The sequence below is a fragment of the Lepidothrix coronata genome, unplaced genomic scaffold (genome assembly GCF_001604755.1).
Source record: "Lepidothrix coronata isolate B3197 unplaced genomic scaffold, Lepidothrix_coronata-1.0 Scaffold65, whole genome shotgun sequence".
NCBI lineage: Eukaryota > Metazoa > Chordata > Aves > Passeriformes > Pipridae > Lepidothrix > Lepidothrix coronata.
The window spans coordinates 4,928,428-4,947,408 of NW_016690245.1; positions in this window are offsets into that span (position 1 = coordinate 4,928,428).

Here is an 18,981-nt window from a genome sequence, read left to right on the forward strand (position 1 = left end):
GTTAAATAAAGTGAGTATCTATATAAATCAAGAGTCCTCTCATGCTTTCAGCAGACAAGTTGGCAAGGCATATATAGCTTTACAATCAGAGTTCGTAAGTTCATGGTACTTAAAACAGGCATGTCACAGGAAACAGTCAAACTCCTATGTATTTTGCTTGAAAATATTTGGTATAGAAATTTGTCAATAAAAAACAAATCAACTCTGTGAACAGGTGAAAAAATGTGTTTAGGCCATGTTCAATGTTGATGGCAACAAGTCAATCCCTGCAATTTTCTACTCTCAGTGCTAGCCAGCAAGATCTGAATTTCCCAGCCCTCAATACCTAAGGCAGCTTTAGCCTTGAAAGTATTTCTAGCCCATTAATTACCAACAACATACTTTTAAATCATATTGTAAAACAACCCATAAGGGGTTTTGGTTTTCTTTAAAGAGGAATTTGTAACTAACAGAGAGTTCTTGGGAGAAACATGGTTGTATCGTCTCACCTTGCATTACTTCCCTGTCAGTATCTTTGAACGGGTGAAAAAAAAGTACAACAAAAGTAGTCCTAGGTACTGCAACGGTTGGGAAACATAAGAAAGATGTGGATAAGGTGGAGGAGTGTTCATTTATATGAGAAAGTGGCTTGCAATAACCTTTGACATGCATTTCCATATTTTACATTTCCACATCTCTAAATTTCTTTGTGTTCTTTGCATTGAGTGACATCGGTTTTAATGTAATTTTAACTTATAATTGGCAATGCATATACATAATTACTGTTGGTCTAATCACATAATTAGAGCACATATATTTACATAATTGCAATACTTTATTAGAAAGTGTAGTTACGGTGTTAATGCAATTATGTTTAATGTCATCCTAAAAGTCTCCATGAACCTGCAGGAAAAAAAATACGAAAAAACCCCCTATAAACAGAGTTTAAAGTTTCCTACCTTAGCCTTCCCTCTCGGTGTTGTATCACCAAGCATACATTAATTTCAGTATTATAAATAGAGTTTGGCCAAGACTAATAATCATTTTTAGAAGTCCAGAATTGAACTATGGGAGTCCGATATGAAAATAACGTAATACCACCTATTTATTTCACTAGGGATTACTATTTGAGATGGAAGAAGATGGAAGTAGTAATCACTCCTTAAATATAGTTCTAGAAGATTCTAACCTTAGTATTGCAACACAAACCAATAGGACAAATTAAACTCTGAAAAGACCTCCTAAGCAGAAGAATCTAATAAACTGAGGACTGCTCTGACAGATTATATTGATCGTATTTTATTTGAAAGAAGAATCTAAAATCCTATTGAAAGCCAAGTAATCAGCTCAGTCTTTCCTTCAATGTTAATAAATATTTGACTTCTCAACTCTGGATATTTTTGCAGCAGTTTCGTTACTCAATTGACTTTAAAGGCCAATAAAACCATCTCTGACTTTTGCCATTGATTGCCTAAAGAGTTAGTGGATGGAGTCACAGTAAAGCTTTCTTTCTGTCCCCTCTCTTTATATTTTTCCTGAAAACACAATTGCACAAAATACGTACTTGTACTGATTTTCAAGTAATACACTTGGAAAAACGATGTCTTAAGACTACAAACAATGTGTGTTTGGGTGTTGTGGTTTTTTGTTGTTGGTTTGTTTTGTTTTGTTTTGTTTTTTGTGGAAACTTGGTGCTAACGAACTAAATTTAAGCACAGCAAGGCATATGACAAACATAAGTTTTCCTTTTCAAGTATACATGTACAACAATTTATTATATTCAAGCAGAATTTCATGGTTTATCCTTAAACTTAAAACATTAATTTAAAAGAGATATTATTGTAGTAAGTAATTAGGTGCTGCCAAAATGCTCTTAAGAGAGCAGGTTGGGCTGAAAGTCCATGTCCCTTATGACAGTACTATGTTTACATGTTTGCTACAAATACATTAAAAGTTATAACACTTCAGCATCATTCCTACAACCTGTTCACTGAAGTGACTATCTGTACATATTTGAGAATAGTTTATAATTATGGGATTTGTCTTTAAGAAACCCTATAAATTGACCACTCCTTATCTGAAGGATTCTCATCTTGCCCTGTAACGAGAAAGATGATCCATTACAGCCATTATTACTTTCTTATACAACTGATGAAACTGTTCAAACCATGATTCAGAGTTGAAGATAAGAAAGCACTTCCTGAGAATACCACCCCAAAGGTAGAGTGGCTGTTCCTATATTTTTTGAGGAAAGAGAAATTATATTCTCAGTTTGTAGAGATGGAGATGTACAGCATTATTTTCCCTGGGGTACATAAAAAGGGGATAGAGTAAAAGAGGATGTTACACTGAAGAGCATGTACATGCTCTAAATGGATGCAGAAATTACAAGCTTGTAAACTGTGGGAGGCTGGCAAATGGGCATATATATATGTATATATATATATATATATATATACAAGATAATAGTTTCAATTAATGTTTTTAGGTCACGTAGGCCTAAGTGTTATAATATAACAATACAAATATTTTTAATTATATATTATTATTATTATATTTATATTATACCTTTATTATATATTATATATTTATTATTATATATTGTCATTAGCAGACAAAATTATAAGATTCCAGCTTTGGAAATACTTCTTTTTTGACTACTTGTGCACAATTGCACACAAATGACCTAAGCTGTGATTTGAAATGTGCTTCTGACAGGCTGCAGTATTACACTTGTAGCACAAAAATTGGGATGGTCTGTAGAGTGCCAATGGCTCCAGCAACCACTTTGCAAGTGGTGACATCAGTGGGAATATGACTACAGTTTTCCCTTTTACAGATGTGGTCTCCTTCATTTGAAAGCCTGCAACACTCATCAGGCCCTGTTCCACAGCCCCAAAATGAGGTGAGCAGAGCAGGTCAGCAATGGTCACCCCAGTCAACCAAGAGCCCAATGATCTCCAAATAAGTTCATGGTGATGAGGAAAGTCCAAGGTCCAGTCAATGAGTCAACTCATGGCCAGGACCGGTGAGGTCCACGGGTACAGGCACAGACATCTACACCGGCAAGGACTGTGGGCACAGACGTGGTCTAGGGGCACTGTAGCATAGGTGAAGATCAAGGATGAGGGTCTGACCTGAACACAGCTCACAGGTGAAAGAGGAAACCCCAGGTGCTTCCAGGATAAGCTACCCTTCTCTGTCCTTACCCCAGTTGTCTTTAAAAGCAAAATAAACATAATCAGGACTCAACTGTGAACAAGGCTCACAGTTGTCTTTGCTGCTAAACTGCCAGAGCCACTCCTAGGCATGATTTTGGCACAGGCCAAATGGCGTTGGTGTGGCCCAGTCAGCAGCCACACAGAGTTTAAGAGCAAGTTTAGGGCCACATAGGCCAGTGACTATTCCCACAGCTGCTGATTTAGGGGGCTACTGGTTTGGAAAGGAGGAATGGGAGTAGGATTTAGCTGTATAGACACAAGATAAGCTGTGCCCATCAGACTCATGGCCAGAAAACTGGTCCTGGCCTTGTTTTCCTTTCCAGCACAGATAAACATCTGTCAAGTTTTAATTGTGTTTATTTTGTTAATGCCAAGTGACATTTCAGGCTACAACATAAGACTGGACTGCAGCCTTATGAGAAATGGTTTGAATCTGTTGGGTTTTTCATTATATATTTTTGCTAGCAATGAGGGCATAAATCTTACAATTTCTTAGCTGCTTTAGGAAGGGCTTACAATGGGAGCTAATGGGTGCTGTCCCAGGAACATATATCTGAAAAGAGTACAAACACAACTCACTTGCATATAGCAGCCCACCTTCTGGCTTGCTCTTCATCGGGAGTAAACTGATTTTGTGAGGCTCAGAGACTTGCATATGAGGCCTTGAAGTTTCATCCTTTGAGCCTTACAGAAAGACGGGAATTTCCCTGTAATGTAAGCATTTGAAGATAATTCTAGATGTCTCTGAGAAGATAAATTCTGCCAGATTTGCAAGAAAATTTCATTTCAACTAACAATATAGTGTTATGAGATATAAATGGTTTCTGTGTGGGCAATATGTATGCAAATAAAATGCACTGTATTCATTTACAAGAATAAATTGTAAAATTTTAATCAACAGTGCATTAGTAGACACCTGTGCTTCTTTTCAATATCAATGTGCTTCAAAAGAAGTCAGAATTTTATAGGGCTCAGAATGTAAGCATTTAGATGCATATGATTGAATATAAATTAATATAAATCATAGACCTGGTCAATTTTTTGTGTTTATGTGAAAACTATAAATGAAATTTGTTCACTATTTCTCAGAGTAAAAATAGCTATGGAAAATATATGCTTAAAAATTTTTTTGTTCTTTTCTTTGAGAGATCAAAGACATTGTTTCCTATACACGGCAGTGTCTTAAAAAACTTAAAAGCGTATTCAAGTAAAAATTAAATTTTCAGATTTATTTAAATATAATACACCTGAGAGGCTTTGGTAATGTATTGATTGGTAAATGCAAAAATTTACTAATTTATAAATTTGAGATTATAAAGTAAATTTCAGAAGCATGTTCTTCTCACATGCAAATTTTTGGCATCAGTTATGTTCACAAAAAAATTTAAGGTCTTCGGGGCATCCTTCCTGACCTTCAGCTATCACATTAAAAACGTGCTGTACATCTGTCAGCCTTTTGCAGAAGTCTATGAAATCTAAATTGCGTGAGCAGTCTAATCTACCTTACATATCTGTCTTGAAGACTTGTCCACCAGGGAAAGTTACACTTTGGGTACTCTCAAGCCACTGGACTTTAATGTATAAAAAAATCATATTAAATTGGTAACTAGATGCACCTTAGAGGGATTTTTCCTCATCATTATAAATGACTCTTTGTAGCCTAGTAAAGTCAAATGCACAAAAGTAATAAATAAAATTTAAAAAATATTAAAGGGCAACTGAGAAGCAGTTATTCAAAATTACCTCAAAAATAAATTAAAATCCTTTAATATCATTTTAAAATAGTTTACAATTTGCAAATCAAAGTCTAGATTAGGAGTAGGCATTTAATTTCTTTCTAGATTCAAATCAATAATCTACAGCCTTTTTTTCACTTTCATCTTTCAAACCAATTGGACCTTAAATATTGTTGCTCTCCACCCTATAAGAAAAATAAATCAATTTTACAACATTTCTTTTTGAGAAACAGCTGTTTTTATCATTTGGCTACAAGAATCCAATATGCTTTTTAAAACATATCAGTCCCCTAAATTAATGAAAATTCTTACAAATTAATTTTTAGGATTTCCTGCTTGCACAAAAAATTTGTGAAATATTTAAAAGGATAGAAATTATGCTCCTAATGCTCTTTATGAGTACATTAATTAATTCTATCATTGCTTGAAGTGTCAGATTTCACTGTACAAGCCTTCTAGGTAATCAGTATATTACTGTAAAAGATTTTCAGAAATATGTTAATTTTTCATCTCCCTGCTTTATACAAGAATAGATTTGCATGGCACAAAGTGGAAAAACATTTCTCCAAAAGAAATTTACACAAAAAAGCTGAGTTTTCCCTCAAACCTGCTTGCTGAAGCAGTACTGCTCCTACTAGAAATATTCTCTACTTTTCAACAAAATAAAAAAGACAATATACGCATATATCATAGAAAAACTATTGAGTACTACTACTAATAATAATGTGCAAGGTGTTTCTCCAAATGTCCTAAGAGCCAAGGAGATAAGAAGTTTGAAAGTAATGAAGTCACCCTTCTTAAAGGTATTGTGAAGTTCCAACATACTTAATAAGAAATCTCGAGTCATTTTCATACCCCTGAGATAACCAATTATTCTTCAAGCAGAATATAGGTTCACACAAATGGGATGCGAGTTTACCTCCATTAAAAGCATTGAAAATCAAACATCCATTGCGACAACAGACAATTCCTGAACACACTGTACACAAATATCCACTTGTGTTTCAATAACCAGGTATGAATTTTGTGTAATTTCTGTACTGCAGATTTCATTAAAGCACAACAGCAGACAAAAAACAAGCTCTCTTGATCTTCCGCTTAGATTATTGCCAGAAAAGTTGTATGATAGATAAATTATGACTGAAATGTAAATGCAAAAATGTAAGCAAAAGGATAGCTGTATACTTAAGACATGTATCTAGGACTCTGAAAGTTTACATTTAAAACCTAGCTCTGCAGCGTGCCTCCTGTGTGAGCCTGAGCCACTAACTTTGAGCTTAATTTTATTAAGACCACTGGAGTCATTATGAGAGCTGCAACATTTTCAGAGAACATACTGCAAAGCCTGTCGGATGTTATGCTCTTCTGAAAATGAGGTCAATAAGCACCAAAATGGAAGGTGGTGATCATGACACCATGCACAAGATATCACCTGAATTATCAACTCTACTTGTCTGTTCGTGAAGACAACCTACAACACAGTCTTTTTTATAAATTGCTACAGTTACACTGAAACAGATCAAGATTTTGCCTTCTTTCTTCTAGAAGGCTGTTCCAAATTTTTACACCATTCACAGTTCATGAAAACCCCAGGTTTCTCCTAATTTCCCATTTAAATTAATTTATGTCCTTGTGCCAACACTAATTTAACTCAAATACATCTTCTCTCTTCCCCCCACTGGTGATTAATCACACCTTTTTCAATCTCCATTTTGTAAGACTAAGCAAGAAAGCCTCCTTTCCAGCCTCTCCTCAAAGAATATCTTCCTGGCATTTGATAATCTTTCTTTCCACCTGTTCCTAATTTTATAAGTATATCTTTCTCAGTCCTGAACACCAAGGCTCAGAGGTCTTATGAGACACGTAACTCTCCACCTTCACTAGAAATACTTTGCTCAAAATGTGCTCAGGTAGCATTTGCTCTTTTCATGTTCACATATGTCCACATTTTTTATTCTCTGTCTTGTACAGATAAAGAGCCATTACCTTGGCAACTTTCAGTCTCTAACTCATGACTACATTCTCTGTCTATTAAGACTCTCTTATAGTAATACTACTGCTCTCAGTTCTCATGGTCATTCAGTTTCCCTAACAAGTTATATTCTCTTCCTGCTTTTTTGTTAAGGTTATTTTGTGACCTTAGTAATTTTTCTAGCATGTGTCTACTTCTGCTCATTTTATTTATGACAATATTAAACAAAATGCTCTGAAGATGGATCTTTGAGAGATTTCTGTGTAATGACTTCCTTTCAACCCAACAGTTCCCCTTTCGACTTCATCCAGCATAGTCTTTTTTCATCCAGATCTTTACACACATTGAACTGCTGTTGAACTAATAACCTCTCATGAGCACTATATTCAAAGACTGCATTGTATTCTAGATAGATGAGATCTGCTGCAGTTCACTTGTCTGGAAAATCAGTTATCTTCTCTTAGTAAAGTGTCACATTAGCCTCACTCATTCTGCATTTGTTAAAATGTTGTATCTTACCTCATTTTTATTTGCTTCCTCATCTCAAGCTCTTCTTCACTTCTGTAACTATTCCAAAATGTTCTGTATTACTAAGGTTATATTAACAAGTCTGTAGCTAGTAAATAATTTTTTTTGTTTTATTAAATGTATACACATACACATGCTACATTTCTTATTTTCCAGTCACACAGACCACTTCCAATTCTACAGATAGTACAATAGATATTCTTGATAGCAAATAAGCAGTTTTACATGCAACCTTCTTCAATGCTCTAGTCTAGAAACCATCTAGTCCTAAACACAGAAGTATGACTCTAAATCTGGTATGTAAAATAGATCTTTCTTCTAATAATCTGACATTTACTTTTGATGGTGAGTACTGTACTATCTCCAAAATAGGCATATTTCCTCTACAATAGATTTAATCGAGTTATAAACAAGAAAAAGGATAACAAAACAAGTCATTTTATGTCCAAATACATCTCTAAAGTTTTCAAGTTCTCATGCCTAAAAGATTTAGAAATGTTTTTCAAATGGCTTCAAAATTATTTGAGGTTTAAGAATATGTCTCACAAAACCAGAATTATTAAAATAATAATTATTAATACTGTGCATTATTAAAAAACAAACAACAACAACAAAAGAAAGTGAAAGGAGACATGATTGTAGCATTGAAGTACAAGAAGAATGTCAGATATTGAAATACTTAAGCAAAGAAAAAATGGTAGCAACTGAAAGTCAGAGTAGATTAATTTAAATTAGAAACATACATCTTTTAGAAATGAAGGTGGTTAAGGAATGGAACAAAACGTCAAGAGAGGCAATGAATTTTTTGTCTCCTAATGTCATCAAATCAGAACCCTCTTAGTATGGCAGAGCACAGCAATACTGGGTGTAGCAGCATGCTAAAATGATTTAGAGTCTCTAATCATGTTAGGATTCTGCTTGTGTGAGGACTAGTGAATTCTATCGCACATTTGGAGAGCCAGCAAGAAGAACTACAGTGATTAGTACTGTCCAAGAGATGTACCTACCTAAATATTTTGCACATTGTACAGAAGAAAATTGTTCAACAAAATCAAGGTAGAAGGATTTTCAGTCTAGGTAGCATAGTAGCATTTCTCCCTAAACTTTTCTAGATAAACTTATGGTACAGCAGCACTTCTCTTTCATTAATTACCCATTACAGACTTATTAAATCTACAGAAGGCTGAAAGATTAGAGGTTGCCAATACGAATTGAAGAAAATAAAACAAAGAAATGCAATCTCAGCTGAGTGTTTCAGAAATAAAAGAATCTTGTAAAGTACAGGTACTTCAGAAAGAATATAAAAATTCAATGTTCTTGAAATAAAGCTTCAGAGAGCCTGAAGGAAATGAAAACTCAGACCTTTATGAAATATAGGTCCTACACATATCAGAAAATAGATACAGTTTTTAAAAAGGCATTAAAAATCACAGTATGTATTGTCAATGTCTGTCAAGAAGAATGACATTTTAGATCACTGTGTTGCAAACGTGAGAGAGGTTCACCAGGGCACAGAGATGTGATGGAAAAAGAATCCCATCTATGGACACGTCAGCCCACGATTACCTGTGTGCATGTAAGATGGCACACCTTTTCTGTTGCATAAGACAAAAGAGCACTTGTCAGAACTTTAACCACTTTTTAAGGTGATAAAACTACTGACACCCTGTTTACTGTGGTTGCATGACCATGTGGAAAGGAATGGTAACTTTTGGTTACATCCAAATTAAACAGTACTGAAGAGCCATCCCAGTCACTGTAATTTGATTTTCTTTACAGTTAAACTGCTGCTACCAGATTTTTGGCCCAGGTTGACGTACACACCCAAAGAGTTCTTGGACACAGTTTGATAGTGTGGGCCAGGGACTATTCCCAGCCAGGGACCATTCTCCAAAGATAGTCTCAGTGCAGGTAACCTGCTTTGGACCAACAGAGAATTTGGCAGTGTGGACACAGACTTTCCTATTTCCCAGCTTGTAAAAGCATTTTTTCCTTTAGTGGTAAAGGGACACCTTTATTTCACTGCAGAAAACTAGAAGCTTTTCTTCATTGTTTCTAATTAATTTTCTGCTAAAAGATAATAAATAGGACTGAGCCATTGTCAGTCTTTAAAACATCTTGAAAACATCTTGAAAACACATCTTTAAAACACAAAGGGAACAGTTCAGAATAGCATCTGAACTGCACAGAAATAGATCTTCTTTAAAGTAAAAAGAAAAATAAATCTATAGACGAGTGAGGAGAACTCAGAAGGCAGACTCAACAAGAAATTGCTACATTTTTATGCAAAATAATCAAATATAAATGAAATATCTGGAAGAAATACTGGTGAGGATGCAAGACTATAGTGGATTGACCCTGGCCAGATGCCCACTAAAGCCACTCTCCCTCTCCCTCTGCAACTGAACAGAGGAGAGAAAAAGAAACAGCTAAGGATTCATGAGTTGAGATAAGAGCTGGGAGACATCAGTTACTGATTACCTTCACGGGCAAAACAGACTCAAAGTGGGGATATTGTTTAAGTTTATTACTACCAGGATAGGAGCCAAAGAGTGAGAAATAAAACAATCTTAAAAACACCTTTCCCCCATCCATCCTTCCTTCCATGTTCTCCCTCCTGCCCCCCAGTGGTGCAGGCGGACGGGGAATGGCGTTTACGGTCCGTTGTTGTTTCTGCTGCTGCTCAGAGAAAGGAGTCCTTACCCTGCTCCGATGGGGTCCCTCCCATGGGAGACAGTCCTTCACAGACCTCTCACCGGTGTGAGTCCATCCCAAGGGCAACAGTTCTTCCCAAACTGCTGTCCTATGTGTCACTCCTCCATGGGGTGCAGTGTTTCACAAATGAGCTGTACCAGCGTGAGTCCCCCACAGGGGCCACAAGTCCTACCTGGGAAAAAAACCTGCTTCAGCTTGAGCTTCCCTCTCCATGGGCTGCAGGCCTCCAGCAGGACCCTGCTCCATCTTGGGCCTCCCATGGGTTCACAGCCTCCTTCAGGTATCTACCTGCTCCAGCAAGGGCTCCTCCATGGATTACAGGTGGGTCTCTGCACCCCGATGGTCCTCCTTGGGCTGCAGGGGCACAGCTGCTCCACCATGGTCTGCACCACGGGCTGCAGGGGCCTCAGCTCCAGTCCCTGGAGCATCTCCTGCCCCTCCTTCCGCACTGACCTTGGTGTCTACCTTGTTGTTCCCATGTTCTCACTCCACTCTTCCCTGGCTGCAATTCTTTCTGTGCTGCAACCTTCTGTTCTTAAATATGTTATCACAGAGGCATTACTATTACTCCTGCTTGGCTTGGCCTTGGCCAGAGGCAAGAAGTCTGTCCTGGAGCCAGCTGGCATTGGCTCCACAGGACAAGGGAAGCTTCTAGCAGCTTCTAACAGAAGCCAACCCTGTAGCCTCCCCCGCCCACGACCAAAACCCAGCCACAGAAACCCACTACATTGATCTAGGGTATGTAGGAGACATGTACATTAATGTGAAATGGCATAGAAATAAAAGATTTTCAAACTATAAATTACACTTCACTTATGCTAGGGGGATGTTAAATACTCAATGTGCTTAATACCTGAATCAACATCTTGAACACTCAAAGGGATGTACTGAAAGAAGCAACAGATTTAGTGATCTTTTTGATGCTATGGTTTAGGTTCCATCTGTTGATTTTCTTCCCTATGTGACTGTTCTTTTAGTTATTAAAAAAATACACAGAAATTCAGGTTTGATTCTTTTTAAATATGTTCAGATGTTCTAATTAGAAGTTAATCACTTTACAAAAATAATTCCTCTATTAAAGCTACACTGTATCAGTGACAATATCTTAATTCTTTTTCAATTGTTGTGCATTCTATCATTCACCACATTTTTTATTCAAGGTACAGAGACTTTCCAATGGTACAGTTTAGTGTTTGGGCTGGAGGAGACAATACATTGTTGCTAAGACTCTGCTCAGAAGTGGTAAAACCCCATTCAATTGCACAGCCAGCAGAACACAGCAATCATGCAGTTTTTTTAGCCCTGCAAACTACATTGCTGTGTCAGCTGCCCAGCTCAGCTGGAAGCCCCTTACTGGGCAGGGTGATGGGATAATGCACAGCACAGGGGTTAGGAGGGCCCCTTCCTGGCAGAGGTCTACCAGCAGCTCTGTCTCTCTAATTCAAAAGAGTTGGATGTCGAAAATCTCTAGGACATCTGTAGTGTAGTGAACAGTGCTAAGTCATAGATTTGAGCCTTATTTTGCCATCATCCATACTGTTCAATTGTTAGCAGGCTTCCTCATATAGCTGTGGCACATGACATGCCAGGCACTGAGGAATAGCTTGTGAAATAGCAGGGGAAAGGGCTCATTAGAGAACCATTCACAAGAGATGGAATAGATTAATTCACCCTATTCTGGGAAGAAAAAGATTTTAACCATGTAAGTGTAAGCCTCACCACAATGCTTAATCTTAGGGGCAGAGAATAATCTCTGCTACATGTTGTCCACTAGCTTACATGTAGTCCTACTGCTTTTAGCTGTAGCAGTTCAACAGGAGGAAAGAAGTAGCCCCACTGTAAAAAGGAAAGGCTTTATGCATGTTTATGGCTGATACATACAGCTCCATTCACCACTTTGTTGCTGTCCTTCTTGGTGCCAAGCTCTCTGGTTGCCAATCCAGGCATAACCATTGTTCACAAGGATACACCGGCAGCATAAGAAGAAAGTAACCAGATGGCTAAAGGCTATAAATTTATATATAGGTGCAATATGACAGGAGAGAACAGGTGTTTTAGATAATGCTCCTCTGCATGGTCTAGTTGGATGTAGCATTATGATAATCATCATATTGCATCAAATATATCCAAAATAATGCTTATGCTGGCAGTTGCTGCATTCCTTTATGTAAAAGCATTTAACCATCCAAGGCTGCTAAGGAGAGCAGGTAAAGTCACACATGCCAAGACACCTTTGTTATAAAAATCTCTATTGAAAAAGCAAACAGAGAGAGAACTCACTTTTAGGTTCCCGCATTTCTCGCTGCAGAAGACAGAACCAGGCCAGGGATGAGTTCTGACATAGCTGATGGAGTGAACAGGAGATTCAAAACCAAAATCGGGGCAATATATGTATAGTTATTTAAGCATTACAGTGTTAGCCTCTGTCCTCTGCAGTTGTTCTTCAACTCTGGAATTTAGTAACTTCCCCTGTTACACACTTAACTGCAAAAGTTCGAAGGAAGGAGATTGTTAACAGTGCAGGACAAGTGGATGCTACTGCTTCACTGACCAACAAAGTAGACCATTCTCATCCTTTTGTTATTGAGGCCAATAACAAAAGTATCAAGAAAAAACAACAGCAACAAACCCTAAAATCTGTAAAGAAAGTCTCAAGAAAGCACTTAACATACAGCTTCAGCAGTAACTGGAGATGAGTCTGCGACAGAGAGACGCAAATATTAATAAGAAGGCTGTCTTCCTTTGGTGGGTTGATCCTGGATGGAGGCCAGGTACCCACCAAAGCCACTCTACCACTCCCCTCCTCAACTTTGCAGGGAAGAGAAAATATAACAAAGGTTCATGAATTGAGATAAGGACAGGGAGGGGTCACTCACTGATTACTGTCAGGGTAAAACAGTCCCAACTTGAAGAAATTAATTGAATTTATTACCAATCAAATCAGAGAAGGATAATAAGAAATAAAAGAAATCTTAAGAACACCTCCCCCCTTTCACCCCTCTCCTTCCTGGGCTTAATTTTATTCCCAATTCTCTACCTTCTCCCCCTCAGTGGTGCAGGGAGATGCAGAATGAGGTTACGGTCAGCTCATCACATATTGCTTCTGCTGCTGCTTCCTCCTCAGGGAGATGAGTCCTCCCCCTGCTTCAGTGCGGGGTCCCTCCCATGGGAGACAGTCCTCCATGAACTTCTCTAACATGAGTCCTTCCCAAAGGCTACAGTCCTTCATGAACTGCACAAGGACTTCCCCAGCCAAGGACACGGTTGACAGCACTGACTTAAATTAACAAGATCTTCCAGGGAGGTTAAAAAAAAAAAAAGAAAGAGGAAAACTAAAGAGATTTTCATAAAGGTAAGCCAAATACAATTTTTTCTGCTTTTATCCTTGTGCTCTCTGTTACAGGATATCTTGGATGAATAATTAATATTTTGTTTTGAACAGTTTAGCTTGGAATTACTTTAATCAAGTGCTGTTGTGGTATTCTAGAAGAAAAGGACTTGCAAGTGCACAAGGCATCCAGACCTAGCAGGGTAACAGATGGGACAGGCTGCAAGAGCAAAGCTACATGTATTTTGTAGGCAAACAAGATGTCACTGTGCACATGAGCTGAGCAGATACAGGCTCTCACTGACCATGCCTCGAGCTGTGTAGCTGCTCTCATGCAGGCCTAAGCTCCAGCTTATTCTCGGTCTTAATATCAGCTGTGACACTAGACACACGCAGTTAGTCTTTTGGTGGTGTGAACCCTGAGCAAAACAAGCTGGTATCTACCTGCAGAATAGCACATTGATGTACCTCAGGAGTGAGCTGGTCACAAGCTTTGGCTCAAAGGAGGTAGAAGACAGCAAAACCTGCCCTGAAAAAGGCAGCTTCAACCACAAGGAATTTAAAGTGCTGTTGCTGTTTTTGCTATGACGTGAAATTTTAGTCACTGTAAAGAACAGTTACACTGTAAATATCTAAACAGACTTCTTAAAAAGAGAATTTTTAAATATAATATTCTACTTGAAAATTTAAAACATTGATGTATGAAAGTTTCCTCACAATATTTACCCATAATTTCAACCATTAAAAAGGAAGATAAAGTGCAACTATCTCTCAAGTCTATAGTGTGCAACAGCTCATCAAATCAAATATATGCGTTCTGTACTTAGTGTGATAGAAGTCAGTAAGAAACCTGACTTTAGCTTGAGAACCCATATAGAGATTACATCATTAGCCACTGGAAGGGTGCTGTTCTGTCTTTGCAAACAACCTGTAATTACCTTGAAATACAGTATCTGTCATCAGGATGCTGTCTGCAGTACATCCTGGTTACAATTGTCCTTTGGTAGTCAGAACTTTATTGTCCTACTGATGACGTGCTGACTGGCAAAACTCACAAGAATCGCTGTTTTGTCCCACTCCTTCCTTGTCACTCTTCATATATTTTATTCTGATTCTGATTTCTGAGTTTAGGGACATGATTCATCCTGCAGGTGAATTTTCAGAGCCCATGTGAAAATCAATTCTTTCTCCATGGATGTTTGTTGCAAACACCGTGGTGATGTCTCAAGCTCTAGCACAGGGCTCAAATGACATTTTTGGGAAGACAAAGAAAATAAAAATTCAGAGTCAGGGCCAGGACTTGGGATCCTGATTTGGACTTCCCAGTTCAATCCAAGAGCAGTGAGGAGGAACATTCTTCAGCAAAATAATTCACTCTGTGGAAAAGAGTTGTTCCCTTGAAAGAGGAGTGAGGAAGAAGGAGAAAGGAAAATGACAAGTTGAGAGCGTTGTTTCCCAAAAAGATTAGGATGACTTGAGAGCTAAAGAATATACCTGTAAGTTATTGTAGGACATAAGAGAAGGGTTTTGCTTAAGACCTACTTTTCATCTTTTGAATAAAACTCCATCTTTATTGTTTTCCATCTATACTTCTGCCAGGCCTCTACCAAGAGGGTTGGTTTGTTCAAAGGAGAGGCCATACTTGTGATTAAAACTACTTGTGAAGAAAGAAAAACCTTTATGCATAAAATAGAGACTTCGACCAGGATTTCACAATCTTTTGGTTATGCTGCTGAGGAAATACTGAATTTAGAAAATATTACTGCTCACAGCCATGAATATTAGAAATATGACACGAATACTGAATAGCCATTATAAGAATTCACCACCAATTCTGTATTTGAGCAAGGTAAGCAACAAATTTGATGAGACTTATGGTCTAGATGATGTATTATTATTTTAATTGCCATTTAGTTCATCTCCTTGTCATAGATCACAAGCCATTTACACTGGACACTATCAAAACATTAAAAAAAAATGCTGTTCCAAAACACTTGCAGTTTAAACATTAAATAAGTCATAATATATGGACTAGTAGTGACACTGATTCAGAAGGGTCACAAAACCCCACAGATGGTGGCTGAGAAGTCGTTTGGATCCAATACAATATCCTTGTTCAAATGTCCTTGTGTCCACACAGTCCTTGTTCTCTTAAGGGCAGGAATTGAAACCTATGATCTATTTTTATCTGAGTGCTATTTTGAGCATCACTTATAATGTTGGATATTTTATTCAATCTTTTTTTACAACATGTCATAGTCTATACTGAGGGATGCTTCAAAATCAAAACTCTTTTCCTTCGAAAAACACTCATGTTTGAACTAGGAGCTTGTTCTGAGAGGGGTAGCGTAATCAAGAGGACCTTAGCCTTTTCCTCTTGGAACTGAAATATGGTATAGAAAAGTTTATATGCAATCATTTGCAACCAGTGCTGCCACAAATTACCTATTAATTAAGGCTCTGAAGGAGAGAAGGGGTTATAAATTAACTTGATTAGTCTTAAGCTCTGACCAGGAGTCATTCTTGGGAAATAGCTACCACTTTATGCCACATTATATGTATTTTTAACATCAGAAAGCACTTTAGGTCACTTTATTTTAATAAAAAAAAATAATTTAATTGTATAAATACAACATTGCATACCCTTTGCAATACTTTGCTTCTCTGTTATGAGATGAAAGTAACTTCCAGGATCGTCTTAATTTAGATTGTCTTGTAGCCATCTGAAATTTTCTTCAAGACCATGAGACAATAACCAGATGTCTCTAGATAGCTTTTACTTATTTGTCATGTGCAAGCTGTTGAAAATATGCTGACAGAAACAGCCAACTTAAATTACAGTTTTTTAAAGTATCATATAAGAATTTACACCAGCTGTTAATTAAAAGAATGAGAGACTGGATCTTTTCTGAGCCCATCATGCAGTCTGCTACTAAATAAAATGGGCCAGGGCCTGCTATCCAGCCTTTAGGCAAAGAGCACAGTGTGGCTTGAGCTCTTATGCTACATTCTCCTTTCTCTCCTCATGCCCAGAAAGGGTGGCCCATCCTGCTCTAGAACAGCATGCTAATAGATAAATCGTGTGCTAGTTCTCAAGTTTGTGCCCTGGCTTTGTTTACTTTTGCAGTCCAGACATAGCACATATAAAAGTATTACCTATTTCAGTGGAAAAAAATCCAACAAACAGATTACAAAAGGTTTTGACTTTGAGGCATTTTTCCAGCTAAATGAGTCTTCCATAAGCTAGTCTTATGCTTACCTCAAGCTGTACAATCCAGACTTTAGCAAACTATAGAGCTACGAAGTGGAATAAAAGAAATACAGCTTGATCTACATGACCACGTCTCTTCAGCATCACAGTCAATTGGAAGTTCACCAGACCTCCACTTCAAATTTGACAGCTGCCACTGGAAGCTTCCAGGAGTCAGAAGGCTGACAAAATATTGCATCATCTTCATCTCCTATCTACACATCAGCGAAGATTTAATCCACTGTCACTTTATGTTTCATAGATTTTATAAAAGAAAAGAAAGAACACGAAGAATAAAACCAGAAAGAACACATGAATAATTGTAGTTGCTTTGCTGTCCCAGTCATCTTCTTGCTATTCTTGTATAACTGGAATGTTATATTCTGTAACACCTTATTTCAGACAGAACCCAGACTTGGTAACCTACCACAAATTGCTATTCATGAGGCCATTGGTCTTGTTTGTTCACATGAAAAGGTAAAGAGCATGGGGCCAAATCAAGCATGGAGCTTCATACACTTACCTTACATGTCTGATGTTACCACTTATTTAGTTATATGTGCTATCAATCTATACTGGCATTTTATGAGAAGTAAGGAAACTTTTAGAGGCAGCTTAATTTGCAAGTTATTCTGGTACTCTATTTACTTAGACACAAATAAACAGTAATAGGATAAGCATGTGCGTATTTCCTGTGCTGATTAGCTTCCCATGAGCTTGATCCAGTTTCAGCTCAAGTCAGTGGGAATTTTTCCACTTTCTTTAACGGCAGTTGGCCCATATCCTCAATAAGAAGCATACTGCACTGAGCAGTAGTTATTCTCCGTAAGAAAAAGTATTAAAGGATTGGAATCTACGAGGAAAAAAATGGGCATAAGATCTCCTTCAAGCATGCTGACAAGACAATCACAAGAAATGAGCAATCTGACAAACTGCAAGGCTCATTTGGTAGTTTGGAGATACAGGGATTCAAATTTACAAAATAAAACTTGTTACTTGCACTGAAAAATTAATAACTCTGTGGGCAAATTTAATCCTTCAGGTTAGATGAACATTGCCTGATCCAGCTTAATAGTATCTTCACCTTGTCAATCAGGTAGTTTCAGAGGGATTTTTACTCACATAGCAGTTTTAATACTGAAATTGAGCTTGCCCAAATAGAAGGAAGTGGGTTGCACTTTGGGTTGAGCTAAATTGGAACTATAGGGGCTTTTCATCACTAAAACAATTCACTGTAACAACAATTTTGGCTGGAAGTGGAAGATTAATTTTCATGTACCTTTAGTTCTCAAGTCTTACTTTGGCAATGAATAATTCATTTTCAGAAAAATGATGACAAAATCTCATTTTATTTACATTTTTGGTCAATATAATTAACAATATCAAAACTGTATATTTTTAAATAGATTAATTTTATAAAAAATCTTCTCTATCTAGCCACAACAGATGAATAACTAATATTTGTTCATTTGTCTTGTCTTAAGATTAAAAGAAAAAAAACCCTACTGTCTACACCAATAGATGATTACCACAGGAGACAACCAAAATGATGATGCACTGTAGTTCTATGGTATACTGAAAACTAGTTCAGAAGAGTTATATAACCAAGCATTACTAGTAAGGAGCAGAATGAAGGTCATCAAATAATACTTTGGGTCTGAAGTATAGGTGTACCATACTACTCCATATATCATGGCATAGAACAGCCACAATAAAAATATTTGGAAGGCCATCTAGTGTCATTCAAGTGAAATGCAGGATATTTAATTGCCTAAAATGCATGCACCTGTTCCCTCATAGAACAACCAAAAAATTCACAAGTATTCAGTTTTGGTTTAAAATAAGCTGATCATCACCTCCAGAGCATCACTGACATTTTGCGAGGAAACTATTCAATTTAGCTGTCACAAACATATGAGACTGCATATCAGAAAATGATGGAAGACAATATTACTAAAAGGAAAATTCACAAAGAAAGCAAAACAAGTGAAATTGCTGTCATTTTAAGACTTTAGCAACTAACATAAAAATGTCAACATGTAAAGAAATACAACTTTGCAAAAATGGGAAATCAGGAAGATGGTGTGATACCAAATCTGAGTGAGGAAAAACAAATTCATCCGGTCACAGTGTAGCAATACAGCAATGGAAATGTATTTACTGCAAATGTGTTTTGAATCTGCAAGAAAGTTTGTTTTATAGCTATTCTAAATGTGAGTGAATAGAGAAGTAAATAAATACTATCTATTATA